This window comes from Cyprinodon tularosa, unplaced genomic scaffold (assembly GCF_016077235.1).
Source record: "Cyprinodon tularosa strain WSP-4 unplaced genomic scaffold, ASM1607723v1 ctg1273, whole genome shotgun sequence".
Classification (NCBI taxonomy): Eukaryota; Metazoa; Chordata; class Actinopteri; order Cyprinodontiformes; family Cyprinodontidae; genus Cyprinodon; species Cyprinodon tularosa.
Window position 1 is genome coordinate 63,809 of NW_024038085.1, and position 20,257 is coordinate 84,065.

Genomic DNA, 20,257 nt, shown 5'->3' on the forward strand with positions numbered 1-20,257 from the left:
AAAGCTTCCACCTTTGTCTTGGTGGTTCACAATATTTTCCGAAATGTCTTCAGGATGAAGAATTTTTTTTTTTTTTGCGACATTATGGCACTTTTATTTTTTTCAATGAGAGGCCTTTGTATTGTCGTTGGTGATTTTTGATATAGAACGCTCCCATGGATGCCAGGTTTTCACATTTTTTTATTCTTCAATCGTGAAGTCTGACCTTTGAGGAACATGAGGTCTATAGAGTTTTAGATGTTACTCTCGGTTCTTTGTGACCTCCTGGGTCAGTTAATTCTGATGCTTTACAGGAGTGTTTCTTGTTCTTCTTTGGAATGTTTAATACTTTTTAATGCTTCTTTTGACAATAATGGCCTTCCGCTTTGTTGTTCCAGCAGTCCCCAAAACCTTAGAAAACGCTTATCAATCCTTTCCAGTCTAATAGAAGTCAATGACTCTTTGTTTGTTTACTTTTATTTTTCTTTTGATCAAATTTAATGTATGTTCTGTTGCCTACAAAGATCTTTAAGTCTACTTCCTTTCCTCTTAATAAATTTAATCAAGTTAAATATTTTTTACTTTTTAAACATTAAAGTGTGACAAAAAGAAAACACAAACTACATCTGTAAAATATAAAATACTTAATCTGGTCATAAACTACATCTGTACCACATTGAAAAGGGCTCCATCAGGAGCATCTTATCTTTTCTGCATTTTTTGTCTTCCCAGCTTTTAAAAAAAATGATGTAAGCAGTTAATGAGAAGACGTTAATTTGATTCATTACAGACTTTATACCTGATTGAGATTGGAAACTTTTTTCAAACATCTCAGGTATTGACTGATGTTGCGTCGGTGCATATTCTGAGATGGTTCTCTCTGCAGGGTGACCAATCAGATTTAGTAAACTGGTAATGAGACATAGCGAGAGTTTGAAATGTCCTATGACCATGTGATGTAGATTCATCAGATGTAGATTCACCTGTCAATATAGATTCAGATTTTTTTTTCTCAAGTAGATTTACTTTCATACTACTTTGACTCACTTAGAAGTTTTGATGTCTGCAAATCCGAAGTTGTATATTTATTCCAGCAGAATAAAAATCTAAGGTTCATACCTAGAACCAGAACTGAACATGGAGAAGCAGCATTAAGTTCCTATTAGGGATGGAACGGTTTAAGAAAACCGTTCAGTTCGACTGTCTTGGTTCGGTTCGCGTGTGTTGCGTTCGGTTCATGCGCTGCTCCTTTTTCTCATAGGTGAAGCGTTTACACTCCAGAGCAGAAGGTGGCGGTACTGCGACCAAAGCCAACCACCAGTAGTAAACGAGAAGAAGAAGCGAAGCAGCGTAGCCGGGTGGAGCATAAAAAAATCAGTTGTTGTGAAGAATTGTGTGGGTATGGCGAGTGGGACAGAACAGGAGTTGGAAGACGCGCCAGCAGCACTTTATAGGTCTGCTGTACGGGACCGCTTTGCATTTAGAGTGACCTACGATGACGGCAGAAAGAAAGTTGTAGATAAAAGTGCAACAGTGTGCAAGCATTGTGCAACATGTTTTGTTTATGCTAACAGCAACATGACCAACATGTCATGCTAACCCCGACATCCCACATACTCCATCAGCACTCCGATCCGCTCTGCCGTGCTGCGCTCCAGACCGCCTGCACAAAGCAAAGCATACAGCCTCCGCTGTGGCTCCCGTCCGCTCCGCTCTGAGTTCTATGGAGATCGTAGAGGGCATGTGCAAGATGATTAAATTCAAAGCAGCAAAAATGCGGAAATGATCCATGGTTTTCGCAAATCATTAAACATAATTACAATTCATTAATTTTGGGGGATTTTTTCATTCATTTCATAAAAAAATAAATTCATAAATTTTTATAATTTTTATTTATTTTTTATTTTTTTGGTGTAACAATAAACATATACCGAACCGAACAGAAAACCGTGACCACGAAACCGTGAACCGAACCGAACCATGGATTTTGTAAACCATTCCACCTCTAGTTCCTATTCTCCACTTATCTGGAACAAACTTTCCAGAAAACTTTAAAAGTGCGGAAAGCCTGAGTTCCTTTAAATCAAGACTAAAAAAACATTTGTTTAGGATTGCCTTCGACTGTTCTAGTTAAACAGTTCAACTGAAACATCATTAGTTCAACTTTTTTATTTTCCTATTTTTGTTTCTGCATTTTTTATTTTATTTTTTTCCTACTTGCTTTTATTCTGTTTTATTTTTCTATATTTGAATCATGTAAAGCACTTTGCATTGTCTTTATACTGAATTGTGCTATACTAATAAATTTGCCTTGCCTTGCCTCAAAGTGCAATCAGATCCATGTGGCTCTAGAAGACCGTATGGTTCAGATAACAAAAAAGTTCTGTATGAATTAAACCAGATACACATTAAAATGTTCCTGTTTTATGTTTACAAATTCCTCAATTATTTGTAGTATGTTTTTGATTTTCGTCACTTTGCACATTATCCGTGTTTATGTTCTCATCTTCCTCATCCTGTGCCTTTTAGTAAGCTTTGTTTTCTAATTATTATATTCTCTTCATTTAATGACAATGTCAATGTTTCATTCTATCCTTTGGTCCTATAACGTTACATCAGGGAGCATAAGAGAAGAACTAATTGACAAATTCAACAGACAGACAAAGAATGAACCAAAAAACAGAGGAACGATGAAGAGAAGAGAGAAAAACCTAAAACCAAAACATTGGTGAAATATAATACATTTGTGTTTCCACCTAATTTTAAAAAATACATTCTACTATAGTAAGAATAAAATTGATTCCATATTATTTGAGATTTGTTCATAAGTCTGCTGTTCCTGTTCTCTGGATGGATGGATTTTTAAGAGGAACCTTGAAGAAAACATAAACTCTACGCTACCTCCCTTAAACCCCTCCAATAATATTTTTTGTGCATTTCCCCATCCAAAAACAGCTGGTGCCCATCTCCAGCAGCCATGCATTTTCCCGCCTTCCTAAAATGTCTGTTTAATCTGAACAGAAATTTTTCTTACTATGTAGGTCCTTGTTTTGATCTTATTACTATATTTTCTGTAATTCCAATTTTTAAACAGGCGAACCATAGTATTGAATATGAAGGCATTTATCCATATTATCATCATAATTGAATGGATGAATCAAATATTTTATCATCATCATCATCATCTATAAAGCATTTTAATAATAACCAAAGCTGAAACAAAGTGCTGTATCAAAAATAACAAAACAACATGTATATATATAAACTAAATACATAACAACAATGTACATAAAATAAAAACAATAGAATACAACACAGCAATAAACAGATTAAATTAATAATAAAAGAGGGTAAAAGAGTACCAAGAAAAAACAAGTCTGAGTTGGAGGTATAAAGATAAGTTTTTAGACAAGTTTTAAAAATGGACAGTATCGGGGCCTGTCTAATGTGCAATGGCAGAGCATGCCATAACTTAGGGGCCCTGATAGAGAAGGCCATGTTCCCTCTAAGGTTCTGACTAAACGTGGGGAAACCAGGAGAAGCTGGTCAGTAAACCTGAGTAGCAGAGCAGAAACATAACTGTGGATGAGCTCTGTTATGTAAGGTGGGGGCAAGACTCGGGTGATGTGCTCTCTTTTAGGTGTAACTGTTAAAAGACAAGAAGAAGCATTTTGCAACAGCCACAGATGTACCAGTATGGACTGGCTGACTCCTATATAAAGGGAATTACAGTAATCCAGCCATGAAGAAATGAAGGCATGGATTACCATCTCTAACTACTACCTTAAATTAATATATTTTATTTTTGCTATTTTTCTTAACTGATAAAAACTACTAATTTATATATTAAAATTAATTTTACAATTTATTTAAATATCTGTATAAATATATGCAACTCTCTCACTACTCAAATCTGCAATAATTTTCTACTCACGCATACAAAAACCCAAATCATTCCTTCAACCTATATGCTTAATTCTTGCGCCTGGTGAAGAACTGCTCTGGTTAAAGTAACACTTAGGCACACAAAAAACATCTTGCTGGGATTTAACAGCCATTTGTGAGAAGCAGCTGGCGACAAATCCGTCTTTCCCCGACGGAGGGGAACAAAGTTCAAGTGTTGACTTGCACAGTGTCTGCTGACAAATCGCAGCCTGGGATAATCCATAGCACACACACACTCACATCCACACACACACCCCCACATAACTCCACACAAAGCACATTTCTTTGTGTCATTTTCCTATTTACCCACAACATAGCTTTTTGACATACTCATTGCTAAGCAGCCTGATTCTAAGGGGGAAAATAAAGTCATTGTTAATCTGTGTGTTTGAAATTGTGCATATATCAAAATAAATTACAGAGGTTAATACATAGGGTTGTATTTTATGCTTGTTCTAGAGTGATTAAATCACGTTTTCAAAAATTCCAATTTCTTCACGTTGACTTCCTCAGGAGTACTGTTCAAACCAATTAAGACTGAAGTGTTATCTGTCTATATTTCAGGGGTTTTCTTATTAAATTAAAGGTTAATATGGGCTCAAGGCTTATGCTGCAGCAGTGCATGCAAATAAAGGCTTACTTGATGCCTTGGGCTTAAACTTTATTGCATAAGTGTAGCTAGAAGAATCAATGTTGTTTGCTTTATGTACTGTAGCTAAAGTTGGTCTGAAATCAAATCCAACCAAAGCAAGACTACGCTGCCTAAACGTTGTTCCAAATGAGAAACACCTAAAGGAATTCAGTGACTGCAAGTTAGTGGTTGATTAGAGTGTTACCAATTAACACAGGGTGTTGGTGTGTAGAAGGACTGATGGTGAGGTTGATGAGTTATGAGCACAAAAACAGAGCAGAGCTAGTGAAAGCTGAAAGGGGATTAAACTTGTGTGGATTTTAGGGAGGAGTCGAGACACGTCCGGAGGACAACTACAGCTAACGCTGTGAGGGAGACAGACATGAAAGCACATTTTTAACCTCTGGAAGCAAAGTTAACAAAGGGAGTCGGTGGTGGAATGAGGAAATATAGAAGTGTGTTCAAAGAAGGAGGTCAGCTAACAAGAATTGGGACATTGTGAGGACTTAATGGAGTTGCTGACGTCAGGTTCGATTTGCATATTTCTAAGCCCAAAATGTGCATGTTTTCTAAGCCAAAGCAAGGCTTTGCTTTGGTCCACTTTGTAAAGCCCCAAACTAAACGCTATTTAAATGAATCATTTGCTTTCATTAACAATGAGGAAAGATTGCCTGCATGTTTGCACTGTAATGAGAATTTGTCAAATAATTAGAAGAATCATTTGGAAAGGCAAATTAAACTCAAAGCACCAAAAAACGTACAGCACAGTAGTCACATGATGGGGCATTTGCTCCAGGATAAACACTTAAGTATGAATGGTTGTTATATATTTAAGCCCATTTAGTCCTTTTTCATAGTGGTCTAATGCACCTTTGCCATATGTTCCTTGTATAAGACTTTTACATTTTTGCGGCTGCAAAACAAATAATTTGGAAAGGCATCTCTGGGGAAGGTATGCTAAATTTCCCGCCGAACACCCAATTGGGAGTGAGAGAAAAAGGGTGATTGCAGAATATTTGGATAAATTATAGGAGTGCAAAGATACATTTAAGAAGAAAAGATACATTTAAGAAGCCATTTTTCCAACCCCAAATACTCAAAATAAAAAAAAGTCTTTATCGTGTTTCTAAAATTTAATGAATGCAACAAAACCTTATAAATTATTATTATAATGGAATTTAAACTTAAAGCACCGAATATCATACAGCAGAGTATTCACATGATGTGACATTTTGGTCCAATATGGCTCTTTGAACAGTTATGTTGCGAACACCTGATCTAAACCAATGGCTGAGCAAGGAGGTAATTTGTTATTTATTTTCTTTTTTCAAGGGAAGTCCCTTGAAATAAAAGCGAGTTCTCCCTCAAGGGAGAGTGGCCCAAGATCAATCAGAGAAGGAGCTCTTGATAACCCTAAAGTAGAGGTGAAGTTCCATAGCTTAAGTGGAGAACCTGATTAACCATTTTTTTTTTGGTATGGTATACAAATGTTAAAAATTACAGCCCTTAGTAAAGAAGGTTGTAAGTGGTCCTATTAAAAGTTTGCCTTAACCCATGTAATGTCATGGTGTGTCAGGTATTTGCAAGACCAAATAGCATTTGAGAACTAGAAGCAGTAGGCCTATAGCAAGTTAAATGATTTAATGATAAATAAACTGTCATCTTACAGTCAAAACTTAAGGAGAGACCAGATGCGGAACATAGACAGCGAAAAGGCATGGCATGCAGATTAGAGTAATCAGGAAGAGAAATGAGGATCAAGCAAGAACATTGAAGTCTAAGGTGACTGATGAAGGCAAACAATGAACAATAATAGAGAGACCACGTCAAGGAAGAAACTTAACTTAAAATCCACAAAATCATATGGTAGAATTTTTAAAGAAATTATTTGCAAATTATTGTGGAAAATAAGTTTTTTTTACTTAGGATTGAGGTCTAGATAAAGGCTTTTTATAATTTTTAGAATAACCTTTGATGGCTATTACAGAGATCCACATTTCACGTAAGTCTTCTCAAGGTTTGGACACTGTAGCTGGTATTCAGGTCGATTGCTCCATTCAGATCTCCTTCAGGGCAGTGATGTTTTGGAAGAAGCCAGGCAACAGGGACTTTCAACTCCACAAATCTCCACACATTTTCTGTGGGATTGAGGTCTAGATAGAGGCTAGGCTACTCCATAACCCAAGATAGTTTTTTACAGATCCGATCCTTTGTTGCCCAAGCAGTGTTTGGGATCAGCAATGCTGAAGACAGCCATATTCAATTTTTAATGCACTCATTGAAGGAAGGAGAATTTGGTTTAAAATCTCTCAATATATGGCCCCATTTATTCTTCTTTTAACACAGATCAGTTCTGTCCTTTCTGCAGAAAAACAGCTCCAAAGCAAAATATGTCCACTCTTCTAGTGTGTTACTGATGATAGCCTCTGTTCCTTTGGTCCCAGCTGTCTTTAGGTCATCCATCAGGTCCCTCCATGTAGTTCTGGAATTTCTTATCACCATTCTCATGATGGGTTTGAGCCCAAAGGATGAGATCTTGCCTTGGGCCCCAGGTCAAGAAGGATTATCAATGGCCTTGTCTGTCTTCCTTTTTCTTACTGTAAAATTGCTCCAACAGTTGATTTAATCACACCAACCTCTTCCCTACTGCAGACTGTTGCTAGCATGGTGCAGGTTTAACTTTTTCTTCCTGGTGTCCTTCAGTGGGTCTTTGTGAGTTTAGTTGAGTTTATAGTTTAACTTGCTGAGGCTGTGGGAAACTGTCTTTTAAACAGATGACTTCAATAGGTGCCCTTAATATAGTTAATGACTGGAGGACAGAAGAACTTGTTAAACAGAAGAGAGGTTACAGATCTGTAAGGGCCGGACATCTTGTTTGTTTGTGGTTCACCTTTAATTATTTTCAACAAATTTCATAAATACATTTTTTCTTTTTAATCCTACAATATGATTTTCTGGATTTTTATTTTTGTCTTTCATAGTTGAAGTGTACGTATGACAAATATACCAATTCTTTCTACTCTTTGGAGAACTTGCACAATTAGTGGTTGACCTAATACTTTCCCGCCCTATTGTACTAAATATCAATTATAGTGAACATCACGGAGCTAGAATCTTAAAATGTTATGAACAAAAGGAAAAAAGTAAAATGATAAAACAAAATAAATTTTAAATGATATAGAAAAACATAATCAAAAAGTATGACACATTTGTCTTTTTCTGCTGATTGATTGATGATTGATTTTCCTTAAAACTGTTGCAGTGGAAAAGAACAGCACCCCACCCCCCCAACTCAGGGAAGAGAAAGCTGACCTTTTTATTGCTTCTGAGACCTAATTATATATATATTATTGTTATATATTATGTGCTTGTTTTTGTGTTTTATCATTGAAATTCAAATGGGGGATCAATAAAGCATTACATTTAAAGCACTTTGCATTTTGAATTGAATTGGTACTGAATTGTGCTCTACAAATAAACTTGCCTTGCCTTGTAGTGTAACAAACTGAGAACACAGTTTTATACTTTACATGGTCTTTAATATTCTATGTTGCCACAGTATTTTAAATCAGTAATATTCAGTATGTAACATTAATCTTATTCTTTTACTGTTAAATTTTTGTGTGTTAAAAAGGCACAAAAAACACTGGTAAGATTCATATTTGCAAAATAAGTTTGCACATGATAAATATTTTTATACTTGCCAACTGTACCCCCCACTGATATATTGGTGTTGTTGTGTCATTAGAATATGATCTGAATATTGATGAAGGCTCACAGGTAAATTAAAAAGGGTTGCATGTGCTGCCTGATGAACTGCAAATGAAAATCAATTTGCCCCTTATCTCGAAATCTGCTCTGCTTGAAAAAAAAAACATTTTTGCATTTGCATTAAGATGCAAAACCCATTTGAAGATCACAACCTATATCTTACCTTTAGATCGTAATTTCCACAAATCATGACAGAATGAATATTTTAGTACAAAGATTGATGCTTTAAAAGGAATTGTAGGGGACTAGCCAAGGGCCCATCAAGGAAAGTGGGTACATTTTGAATGGCTCCAACTGTAGGTGTAGGGCAAATAACAGCACATCATCTTTAACCCACCATCACCATGATTAAACACGGTGGCAGTACCATCATGCCGCTGGGATGCTTTAGTTAAACAGGGACAGGGAAGTTGACCAGAGCTAAAATGGATAGAGATAAATACAGGGCATCAGTTCTGCAGAGCTGATGCCCTGCTTCTGTTTTCAAAGGCTGAGATCCTCAACTGTTTCTGGATTTACATGACTATCTTTGACTTTCAAAAAGTCGCTCTTGTCCACACACTGCTGACAGGCACACAGCTGCATCTTATGCAAGAAGACAGAGATGTCTGTGTTCATTTCAGAGCTGCTGGCTCTTCGTGTCAGGCTTTCACAGTGCACTCAGAGGGAATATTTGGAGGTTGTCTTATGCAGCAGGAGGGTCACGTAAAGTCCCGCAGCAGTTTGTGCTCTCCTATATGTGTGTGTCTCTGTGTGCATGAGCTGTGTCTCTGATGTTGCAGTGGTTGCTCTGTTTCTGCCGGCAGTTAAAAGTCAGGCGGTTGTTGTCATTCAGGGCTGCGGCATCTCATGCTGAGAAGGATGTACTATGTATTTATATAGCCTGGTGGGTACAGTGAGATAAAGCGGAGACCAACATAAAAATAATACAGTACATCAGATAAAAGTAGCATGTGCTTTTTATGAATATGTATAATTTAGGGCTAGGACAAAAACTTTGAGAAATAAAATTCAACATTTTGTGCAGTTTTTAATGTAAGATTTAATTGTTTGCACAATATTATATTGATATTACCTAAATGAGTTAGACACAGATTAGTTTATTCCCTCGAAATACAAAAATAGTGTCTCAATGCAGTTTACTGCATGCATATTCCATGCCAGACAGATCGTCCCAATTCCAGTGGTGCCACCATTGGATGGTGGGAGGTTGACTAAGAGGGACAATTCCAACCTCTTAATTTTCTTCTTTTTTTATGCCTTGTCTTTCTTTCAGACCATTCAAGAGTTAGTTTTTTGTTTTTGTTGTTTTTTGTTTATAATACAGATGCTTTAGAGGTCTGAAAAACAGTTTCACAGCTCTTTAAAGTCAGGAATAGTTTACTACTGAATATCCACAGTTGGGTTGTCTAAAATATTGTAAAGGTTCACAACATTGTATTCACCAAAAATATATTTGTCTAAGATACATTATTGTAGGAAAAATCATAACCCAGAGAAAAAAGACTAACAATTTTTTAAAGCCAAATGCTAACTTTTGGCTATTTTTTCTACTTATTTTTGAGTCATTAATAGCGCCAATTCCCATTCAACATCCTATATTTTAATGAAGAAAATAAATGTCTTCCACATAGATGCTCTGTGGAAAACTTTCTGTAGGCACACATGCACACAATTCCTTATGTTTTGACTGTACACCACTTTTAGATTCTGTTGATGGGTAAAAAAAAGAATCTACCAATGTTCTTATAGGTCAGGTAGTAGATCATTCCTTTGACGGGGATGTTTACTTCCTTATGAAAATCACATTGATAATAATCATTTTATAATTTTGTATCTACAGAAGGTTTAATTGGTCAGAATAACATGACCAAAAACCCAAATTTAAGATATGCTTTATTTCTGCCATTTAAGCAATTGTTTTTTTGTTTGTTTTTTTGTTTCTTTTTTAATAAATCATTAAGAGGGGAAAAAAACTATTGTCATCCTTTATAAAATAATATAATAAAAGATTCTGACCCTGTCACCTTTTCAGCACTAACGACCAGAGCACTACCCCTTTTTGTTGTTATAATGGAACAGGATATTTTCTGAGCATCTTTTGTGAAGCTTGGAGCAGAAATCAAGCTTGGGAAATTAGGAAGGAATTTAAGACTGAATCATAACAGTGAGGAGTTTTTATTATCTTTAGCTATTCAAAAAGGAAAGCTGTGCACATTTATTTTTCTAATCTAATTTAATTTCTCTTGAGTTTAGGAGCCATTTTGTCTAGTCAATCTGATGTAGCCATGTAATTACTTAAAAATTATATCTCACATTCTGTTTTGTCTTTGCTATATTGACACAGCTAGCATGACGGGATTTAAGCTCTTCACAAAATGTATGAGGCTGTGCAAGAGTTAAATGCAACGGGCCCCATATTAACACAACTTTTTTAAAAGAAAAAAAGATGAATATATGTATAACATGTATAACTCCTTTTCAATGAGTGAAGCATAGGAGAACGGCATCTCTCTCTGCCTGCAAGTATTGGCTGCATCAAAAGCGTTTATATCCTTCTCAGTGCTTTAGGGGAGGGAGGGGGTATATATATATATATATATATATATATATATATATATATATATATATATATATATATATATATATATATACAGTGGGGCAAAAAAGTATTTAGTCAGCCACCAATAGTGCAAGTTCTCCCACTTAAAAAGATGAGAGAGGCCAGTAATTTTCATCATAGATATACCTCAACTATGAGAGACAAAATGAGAAAAAAAATCCAGAAAATCACATTGTCTGATTTTTAAAGAATTTATTTACAAAATATGGTGGAAAATAAGTATTTGGTCAATAACAAAAGTTCATCTCAATACTTTGTTATATACCCTTTGTTGGCAATGACAGAGATCAAACGTTTTCTGTAAGTCTTCACAAGGTTTTCACACACTGTTGCTGGTATTTTGGCCCATTCCTCCATGCAGATCTCCTCTAGAGCAGTGATGTTCTGGGGCTGTCGCTGGGCAACACGGACTTTCAACTCCCTCCAAAGATTTTCTAAGGGGTTGACATCTGGAGACTGGCTAGGCCACTCCAGGACCTTGAAATGCTTCTTACGAAGCCACTCCTTCGTTACCTGGGCGGTGTGTTTGGGATCATTGTCATGCTTAAAGACCCAGCCACGTTTCATCTTCAATGCCCTTGCTGATGGAAGGAGGTTTTCACTCAAAATTTGACGATACATGGCCCCATTCATTCTTTCCTTCACAGGGATCAGTCGTCCTGGTCCCTTAGCAGAAAAACAGCCCCAAAGCATGATGTTTCCACCCCCATGCTTCACTGTAGGTATGGTGTTCTTTGGATGCAACTCAGCATTCTGTCTCCTCCAAACACGACGAGTAGAGTTTTTACCAAAAAGTTCTATTTTGGTTTCATCTGACCATATGATATTCTCCCAGTCATCGTCTGGATCATCCAAATGCTCTCTAGCAAACTTGAGACGGGCCTTGACATGTACTGGCTTAAGCAGGGGGACACGTCTGGCACTGCAGGATTTGAGTCCCTGGCGGCGTAGTGTGTTACTGATGGTAGCCTTTGTTACTTTGGTCCCAGCTCTCTGCAGGTCATTCACTAGGTCCCCCCGTGTGGTTCTGGGATTTTTACTCACCGTTCTTGTGATCATTTTGATCCCACGGGGTGAGATCTTGCGTGGAGCCCCAGATCGAGGAAGATTATCAGTTTTCCATTTTGTAATAATTGATCCCACAGTTGATTTCTTCACACCAAGCTGTTTACCTATTGCAGATTCAGACTTCCCAGCCTGGTGCAGGTCTATAATTTTGTTTCGGGTGTCCTTTGACAGCTCTCTAGTTTTGGCCATGGTGGAGTTTGGAGTGTAACTTTTTGAGGTTGTGGACAGGTGTCTTTTATACTGATAATGGGTTCAAACAGGTGCCATTAATGAAGGTAATGAGTGGAGGACAGAGGAGCCTCTTACAGAAGAAGTTACAGGTCTGTGAGAGCCAGAAATCTTGCTTGTTTGTAACTGACCAAATACTTATTTTCCACCATATTTTGCAAATAAATTCTTTAAAAATCAGACAATGTGATTTTCTGGATTTTTTTTTCTCATTTTGTCTCTCATAGTTGAGGTATATCTATGATGAAAATTACCGGCTTCTCTCATCTTTTTGAGTGGGAGAACTTGCACTATTGGTGGCTGACTAAATACTTTTTTGCCCCACTGTATATATATATATATATATATATATATATATATATATATATATATATATATATATATATATATATATATATATATATATATATATATATATATGTGTGTGTGTGTGTGTGCGTCTGGAGATTTCAATTTCATTTTGTGATGATATCACAATTTAAAATTCATATTGTTATGAAATACACCAAAAAGAAAACATAGAAAATGCTTATCATTCTTACAAAAAGTCCCCACAAGCAGACAAATCTCTCTTGCAGGTAAGTGTATGTACTGATCAGACATGTGTATATGTGTGTAAGGGTAAGAAATGAATTGTTAATTGCATGAATAAAACTTCATCATCTCTATGCCGTCAAATCCAAACTGGAGGCTCAGTAAAACTACATCATCTTCTAATTGAATTTTGTCTTGCATGAAAGCTGGACAAACACGCACCCACCCACACCCACACACACACACACACACACACACAGTCTGTAGAAACAGCAGAGCAGTAAATTGATCGAATGAATAATCCAAGGTTTTATTCATTGTTCTTCCTCTGGTCTCGGCTACCTGAAATGAAAAATTTATCTACTGCAAATTGATTCATTAAATTTACAACATCTGAAACTAGTAACATATGTTGTTTTCAAGGAAATTCTATATTAAATAAAGATACAGCCATTGTAGATTTTCAAATTTATCTCTCAGTTATCAATGACCAATTGAGATCAAATACAGTTTCATGAAATTCATGAAGATTAGTACATTGTGTTTAAATTACAGCCCAGCTTTTGTCTTTTCTTCTTAATTAAACACTTTGAGCTTTAGTGCTCTACGTCTTTATAGTAGAGATAAATGGAAATGCTTAGGTGTCCGCCTGTTCTCCAGTGATACAGACAAATGAACTTAACTATCAGTTAAGTTAATGGTGTCATATTTGAACAGTTGAGGTGGCTTTATTAAAAGCCAACTTTCTTTTGTACTGTATAGTTAGTTTTAATCATTTTACAGGTTAAGACAAGATATTCCAAAGTTAAAGTAAATAGAACAAAAAGCTGTAGATTGTCACCAGTTCTAGAGAACCTATATCCTAGAGGTTCCCCTCTGACAGATCTGCAAAACAGCTTTTACTCCGTCTCAAGGGATCAGGCTATCAAACGCAAAACTTGTCAGAGACATCTGTAGGGGTAAAGATGGTGATATAAAAATAACAGATCTTAAAGATTTTGACTTCAAGATGAGCAAAATGTGTCTACTATTTTGCTATGTGATCTCCTAATTAAATCTTACTTCCAATTTCAGCATTCAAGACGTCACTTGCATTAACAGTAGTTAAACTTTCCTACTTTCATATTATGTATTCTTATGTAGTTCTTTTTATGTTTGATTGCTGTTTATTACCGTGAAATACTAAGTAGAATAACCGTTTGAAGTAGTTATTGCTGATACAATTACCTTAGTGACTATATACAAATATTGGATAATTGGATGATCCACAAACAGGGTACAAGGAACACTTTTTTTTGAAGACTATATCACTCCATCTTCCTAGTTCTGGATTCTGAGGTAAATTGAAAGTATTGTAAAGAGCACTCTAAGTAGAAATGACCAACACCTGAGGGGGGCATAGGCAAATTATGTCTGAGCCACCTCAGCTGACTGCTCTTACTATGACTGTACACCCTGAGGTTCTTCTGGATGACTGAGCTCCTCACTCTGTCTCTAAGGTAGTGCCTGGCCATCCTGCAACGGAAATTAATTTCAGCCACTTGTAGCCAGGATCTTGTCCTGTTGGTCATAACTAAAATATGACCATCGCTGCAGACTACAGCAGACTGGTGCAGCATCTGTATTATGGTGGCAGCTTCACCTATCAGTCGATAGATCGCCTGCTCAATTCTCTTCTCACTCGAAACAGGACACCAAGGTACTTGTACTTCTCCACTTTAGGCAAAAACCCTCCTTTGACCTGAAGAGGACAAGCCTTCTGATCAAGAACTATGGACTTACGGAAATAATCTTTATCCCTTTTGGGGGGAACTGATCTTAATCCCTTCATCTCACACTCTGCTGCGAACAGCTTCAATGAATGCTGTAGGGCTTGACTTAACCAGAACCCCTTCTTTCGCAAAAACAGACAAAACTGCTTATCCAAAACCATCCCCCTTACAGCCCTTTGCTTTTTCTAAAAATGTTGTATGATCCGCCTATAGTTGGCCCATAACCTTAGGTCACCTTGAATGGGACCACAGCACTGGTCTTCACTCCGGCAGTACTGTCCTCAATGGCCACATTATTCTGAAGTGGTGCGTCAAACACAAATGCCTGAAAACGTTCAAAGTCATGGGGTACTCAGGGTGGCGTAAAGAGATTCTCAGGCCCCGTCCACACGAAGTCAAAACGAACACGAAACGCTAATATTTTCCAGAACGTTTGTCGTAAAGACGGAGACGTAAAATAAATGTGATCGTCCACACGAATGCATGAAAACGCTGCAAAATGTATGCCAGGCCTGTAAGTGGCGCTGTGGTGCCAAAGCAAAAATAGGCGACGAAATGTTGGGCATGCGCACTAATATTTATACATGGTTGCCCTGCGGGTCCATTTTCGTGGTTCAGTCAAATTCAGGTGCTGAACTATGTCGTCGATATTGCTCTGTTCTTCCTGGAGATATTCCAGAAGAAGAAGATTCTGTTGTAATCCCGACAGCAGGGTGAGTAGCATTAGCAGCAACCATTCAACACAGTACGGCGCCATTGTTGTTGTGATACTGTGTCGCGCATGCGTGTTTAGAGGCGACGCTATGACGCATGCGTGTAAAAAAAAAAAAAATGCGGTTAGAGCTTAAAGATGGAAACGCGAAAACGGCGTTTCAAAATCTTCCCACTCTGAAGGCTGAATAAAAGAAAGATCGTTTACAGACCCCCAAAACGCCGGCTTCGTGTGGATGAGAGGCTGGTTTGGTGAAAAATATGTGCGTTTAGGCCAGGGTTCGGCTTCGTGTGGACGGGGCCTCAAAGTATTCCTTCAACTCTTTCCTCAGTCAAAGTCTCTGCAATCATATTGTAAACAGTGTTAGAGAGGCACTGCTTTCCCCTCTGGAGGTGCAAATCGGAATGACAGAAGCACTTTGAGGCCATTCAATAGTCTCTTTGTGTCGCCTCACCAAATTCTTCCCTGGCCCAAGATTTTACCTAAGAAACAACCCAGGCAGTACCACACTTGGTCTCATAGTTATAGTTTGTTGGCTCAGGAGCCCTACAAGCCAACCAAACTTGATAGGACAACATTATTAGCTTGACAGCATCGACGTTCTGCTGCTGCACACAAACTGGGTTCATGACAGGCAATCCAAACCTTACAGCCATAGCTTAATTACTCAGACCTTAATGCTTCATAAAAATTAGAAGCAGATAACAAATGGTTGTTCCTCCTGAATCAGCTGTGTAAATTCAACAACTGTAACGACTGAGAACAGAGGATTCAGAATTCAGGCAAGACAGACAGTGGAATAATTAAAACGTTTAATTAAACAAGCAGGCTCTGGATCTGCGGAATCAGCGTGTAGGGCGTCTATAACAAGAATGTCTATAGGAGAGAAACACAGGTTATTGACCATGATAATCTGACAAAGAATAGTCATGAAAGTGTGAATGACTAACCCGGTTTGACAGTTCAGTCCATGCCCAGAGAACAAGGATGATTCCAGCCGGTCGGCTAACAAGACGCTGTTGACGCTGCCAGAGTGTTCCAGATGTGGAAACCTAGAAGGCTGCAGAGCTGACAAGAGATCAGGTCTGATCAGTTGAAGGAAAGCAGGATAATCCAGAGGACAAGGTCAAGAAGCATATCCAGCGTCAGTCCACAGAAGAATCCAACAGGCCAAGCAAACAGATCAGACAGGGGCAGGCAGGCTCAAAGTCTGAATACAGAAACAGGTCAGGATTAGGTAAAGGAACACTATTAGTAACACACTAAAAAACTCTCTACACCAAAGGTTAAAGAATAATTTGGCACTGATGGCTGGGTCCAGGGTGATAAAATAGAGGCAGGGGCAGGTGGATCAGATGAGAAACAGGGCAGAGATAGACAGATGAATCAAATGAGAAATCAAGCTAGCCGTCGGCGCCAAAATGATGACATCAACAGTGCATTTGCAGGAACAAAGCTGACATTGCAGAACGAGCAGATGACGTGAGCACCAATGGTTATAATGAAGTGCTAGTCAGACTCATACCTACTTCCAAACTAAGAAGCATAACAGCTATACGTTTGCACAGAGCCCAAGATGGTACATTTACTGAAAAGTCTGACTCGGGCGATGATATCACAAGAAGCCATGTAATCATTGATAGGTGTTTTAATATTTATATTAACTTAGTTTCAGCATTGTCACAAAAGTAGAGTCACATTGTGCATACAAGTGAAAATTTTCAAGAGAGAAGACACCAAGCACTAATTGACCTACAATCTTCAATTGGTGCCCTTGTTTGTTTCCAAAGAGCTAAGCAACTCAAGTCAAGCTTTGAATGCAGTCAGTTTTACCTCCTTCTCATGTGGAGAGATACCCTTATTCAATCAAGAATCTTACGAGATAGTTCTCATATTGTCCAAGGCATGATGAACATGAATATAAGCCAGGTTATAAGGTATTCTGCCCTTCCATGACTATTAAAGATGTAGTGGAGGATTTTCTTTTTCTGTCATTCTTGTGAAATTTATGTTTATGTAAGGCCATCCTACGTGTTCATCTTTAGTTAGCTGTCTTTTTCTGCAAATGGGCACTTTCAGGCATATATGTGTGGTGAGCTATGGTTTCAGCCAGTCATCGCGGTTTTTGAAAATGGCCAAAGTTCATAAGAAAAGGAGAGAAAGGTATCAGAAGAGAGAAACAAGACCAGGGTGTCTTTGGGAGATTCTTTCACCCGATGGTGTACACTGAAACCACAGGTCAGGATTGCCAAGATGCACTGGTTGCAAAGTTTGTACTCAACAGGTAAAGTTTGGCTTGCTATTTGGATAAATCCATTTCACATCCCTGGTAGTAAAAGTTATCTACCTCTATATTGTAACTTGAAGATAGGTTTATTTATTTTGTATTTGCATTGTGAGTAGTTATACGGTGGCCACAGATCCTTATTTACCCCGCAGTCATGTTCAAATTCCGACACACACACATACAAGCATATAATGTTTTTTTTTTTTTTTATGTATCAGTAGTCTTATTTGTGGGGAAACTTTTTATATATAAATATGACTGAGATCTAAGCGACTTGTTATTGCATTCCTGAACCTCCTCAAGGCGAAACAGGCTTGTGCATGTTCTCGCACGCGTTTAATAGACCTTCCCTCTTCTTAGGGGGTAGCTACAGTGTTGGGCATGTGCGTTTTTTAAAAGTGGAGAGGGTGGGTCTTTTCAAAAATTTGCGAAAGTTCTCCATTATACCTTTAAATTGACTACTTTTTCAAGCAGATGGTACAATTAAATAACAAGAGTCTTAAACACATTGGTTTTCCTTAAAATTTCAATAATTTAAATAACCTGGGTGGATTATTTGATTAGAATAAGAAACAAGAAACATGTTGAGGTTAATTTCTGCTCAGAGCTCTGCAGCAGCTTCTCTGACTGTATCCCACACAGATTGACATCCTCCTCATCTCCTTCTCCCACTCTCCCGCCTCTGAGCTCACTCTAAGCCTACACATTTTTTACAGTAAGACACTTCACAGTGGCTTGTGTTGATCTTGAGATGCACTGAATATCTTCAATCTATGATAACATATGGTGCAGAAAGAAATATAAAGCTTTATTTTTCTGTTAAAGAAGATTGTTTTCGAAACAGGGCATGTTTCACAAACTGGAGCCTTTGCTAATTAAAGTTAGACCTCTAGTTAATGCTGGCTTTGTAGTGTACCACATTCGTCTCTGAATAAAAGGTGGTAAAGTGTGGTGTACCACCATCTTGTTACTCGTCATAGACAACAGCAAAGAGAGTAAATGATGAAACATGATTCACAAAGATTTTTTTAGCTGTAAACTTTCCCTTACTTTGATGTCTGGTTGTCTGGTTTTGGCAAAGGCGGAGTTGTCTCAAGTATTCCGCAGCTTAACATGTCTGGCCTGCAGCAGGGAAACTGAATCCTTTGCACCAGATGCATCACTTCAGTCTCTGGCATTTCAAAGTTTACTGAAAACTCTCAGAAAAATGTTGCTAAACAGTCTTTTTTGGAAGCAATCTGGTTCAGGAATTAGCCACCAGGTCCATTTGGCCTTTGATTGGTCTGCGGATTCTGGTCCTTGTCTTGTAGACTTCAATCATGGTTTCTCCCCAATGTGAGGCTAAGGGGAGTATTTGGGCAAAGAGAAAGGCTATGCTGGTGAAGATTTGCAGTAATCCAGGTCATAGTCATTCCAGAAAAGTAAAAAAAAAAAAAAAATAAACACTGGACTTTGTTTTCCAAGTTTTTAAAGATGTTTCGCTTCCCATCCAAGAAGCTTTTTCTATTCAAAATGTCTGGATTAGCGTGGAGTTCCAAGCTTCATAGAGCTGCCCAACAAAGCCTTGCTGTAGCTTAGAAAACGTGCAAAATGAACCGGAAGAACAGGTCGACGCCTTAGTGATGGGGAGTCGTTGAGGTCTTTGTTAGCTTGCACTAACCCCAACTGGCCTATGCCTCTGAAAAAGGGGAGCCATTAGGGTCATTGTTGGCCTATCTGACGAGGGGAGATGTATTGGTCCCTGCCTGGCAATGAGGATTGAGAGAATAGAGGGAAGGAATCAACTCTGTCGCTGCATTGTAGGTTTTTGAGAGCTGAAACCGAGTCTTTCCTGGAGAAGGCAGCCCGTCTTGTGTTGAGCCGTGCGTCTGTGGAGAGATTGATTGGTTTCTCCAATATAAAGATGAGAGCATTCCTCACTGCATTTAGCTGCACGCATGACTCCGCTAATCTTAGGTCTGGGGGTAAGAAAGAGCGGCTGCAAGTTTATTCCTTTGTTCCCCAAGTAGCATGGGGAGAAGGATCGTATGTCCCAGTGGGAGTGTCTTTGAGAGGGTAGATTTGAAGAAGTTGGAGAGGAGAGTCCATCAGCAGAGCAAAACACGTCCTGCAACATCATTGATCACAGTTAGAATCAGCTTAGAGATTGGTGTCTATTAATACGGTTTATGGTCCAACAATACCTTTTTAAAATAAATACTGGTTTTATCCACTAGTGATTTGACGTGATTGGAGGTGTTGGTCTCATTGGCCATGTTTCCGCACCAAATCACTGACACTCTGGAGGGAGATACACAGGTCACAATAATCTGACAATCACCACGATCATTTGACAGGAGATGATTATCTGTGTGAGTCACTTACCTGGCTAAACAGTTCACTCCATCCTCTCCGAAGAAGGCAGGATCCAGCCAATGGACTGGCAAATGAGCTGTGGCAGAGAGCCGCCCAGAGAGTCCCCCATAATGCAACCAGTTAGCAACTTAGTGCTAGTTGGTTCCCAATGGGAAATTACATTGGCACCAAGTAGCACTTAACAATATCACTGTCAAGGAACTCTATGGACAGTGGAAACATGCAAGAGGAGGAGAGTTTTTTGTTGGAGGTCGTGGATGAATCTCCTCCGTCATACATGTTTATTTAGAGGAGGAAAGCGAAGACGAAGTTATTGTGGAAGAGGACGCCAGGGCGGCAGAAGCTTGGTTTG